Source organism: Hipposideros armiger, unplaced genomic scaffold (genome assembly GCF_001890085.2).
Source record: "Hipposideros armiger isolate ML-2016 unplaced genomic scaffold, ASM189008v1 scaffold_2345, whole genome shotgun sequence".
NCBI lineage: Eukaryota > Metazoa > Chordata > Mammalia > Chiroptera > Hipposideridae > Hipposideros > Hipposideros armiger.
In genome coordinates this window covers 8,543-10,630 of record NW_017733683.1, presented here as the reverse complement: position 1 = coordinate 10,630, position 2,088 = coordinate 8,543, and positions in this window count along the sequence as shown.

Sequence of the window (2,088 nt, the reverse complement as noted above, 5' to 3'; positions counted from 1 at the left end):
AAATAATTATGTGATTTTTCTTGCACTGTAGTAAAAGTGATTTAAATGGTAGATTTTTTCTAAATTTGAATACATACTGAGATGTTTTTTAATATACTGCCGAACTTAATTTGGTAATTTTTAAAAATAAACACCCAATTTAATTTTAAAAGATAATACTATAAAAATGGTCTACTCATCTTAATTTAAATTTAAGATCAAGGAGCACATTCAATTAATAAAATAATAACATTTACTTATTTTCAGGGAGAAAAATAGAAAAGGAAAAAAGATTTAAAAAATGGAAAAAGGACATAGAAACGTCTGGACACAAAGAAAGGAAAAATGTAAAACTAAAGAAAAAAAACAGATTCTAGAAGAAAGGCCAAGAGACTCACAGAGAAACATGCTCAGAAGAGATAATCCAGAAAAGATGAAAAATAGATAGATGCATAGACAATCACAAGAAGAGGGAGAGAGGGAGGAAGAACAGAGGAGGAGGGAAAGGGAGAGACAGAGGGAGAGAAGCAAGATGGGGATGGGGGCAGGGAGGATTGAGAGAGACAGGCACATGGAGAGGGGAAAATACATTGAGGATTCAACAAATACAGAATGATTCTTAGACAGAGAGTGACTTTGTTGGGCAAAACCCCATCCTGTGTATGGCCCTTCAGATTTCTGCTCTATACACTATTTTATTTAAGAGTGTTGTATCTATGCTTATGAGGAGGATTGATTGGCATATCACAGCTTTATTTTCCTGTGCTGTCCTCTTTTATCTCTTGAAATACCTATTTCACTGATCAACTGCATTTTTGTTTGTTTGTATTCCATTACTTTCTACTTTAGTGTTAATTCCATCATTGTACTTTTTTGGAATTTTAAGTGTTTTTTTAATAGTTTCTTGAATTGAAAGTTTATTTATCTTCACACTTTTTTTGTTTTCTAATAAATGCATGTAAGCCATACCTTTTCTTTAGAGTACTGCATTGGCAGTAAAACAGATTTTGTGATATGATGCTTCTGTTATTCTTCAGATACAATTTGTATATTACATATTTTAATTTTTATTTTAATTCAAGAGTTGTTAAAATGTTTTTGTTAACTTTTAACTTTATTGCATTTCGATCAGGGACTATGGCCCAAATAATAGCAGCTTTATGGAATTTATTATCATTTCCTTCATAGTCTCGCACAAGGTCACTTTTCAGAATATGTTATGTACTGTATTTTGCAATGTATAATGTGCACTTTTTTGCCCAAATTTGTGAGGGAAAAATAAGGATGCACATTATACATGGGTTGTACNAGCTACAAATTGACATGATTCCTTTGAGAGCTCAGTGGCAATCCTAGTTGCCTACTTGACAAAATGGTTTTCCAACCTTTTGCATCTATTAGGCAAGGAAGGGAGGGGCCAACAAATGGGTCCCCATAAGCTTTGAATTGCTGCTGGAGCCACGTCAGAACAGCCTGCAGGATGACTAGGGTGAGGGCCACAAATTTTCCCTGCATTTAAGGCCATTGCCTGAGTCCTGCATACTGCAGGGGCCACACGTGGCTTAGGGAGCTTAATCCTCCCTCCTATAATCTCTATCACACCTTCTAAGCTAAAGAAAATACCAAGTAGAAACCTTATGTTTGCATTGCAAACAGAGCTTCAAGACAGGCCTCCCAAAGCTCCTCCCCATAACCCACCTTGTGGCAGGCACAGTTTTGTGCTTGTTTGCATCTGTGTCTGTCCCCCAAAACGTGAGTACAGACTCCTAAAATTAAACTCCACATCAAAGGCATGTCAGAGCCTACAACACAACAGGAAAATCCATTTTTTGCTGAGTGACAAGGTGACTTGCAGACACAGCTCATGAGTGTGTTGACACTGCAGGGGGGCTGGAGCCCAGAGGGCCCTGGGGCCGCAGGAAGCATGAGGAAGGGTCTCAGAAACATAGGCCTCCAGATGATGGAGAGGGGACACGCATAGCAGAGCACTGGGGAGGGCCAGGCAACCACGGGGCCTGAGGAGGGCCTGTGAGCCAGGCTGAGGGGTTGGAGGTTATCTAATGATTTTTGTGTGGACTATAAGCAGAAGTGAGGGTGGGCCTCTTACTA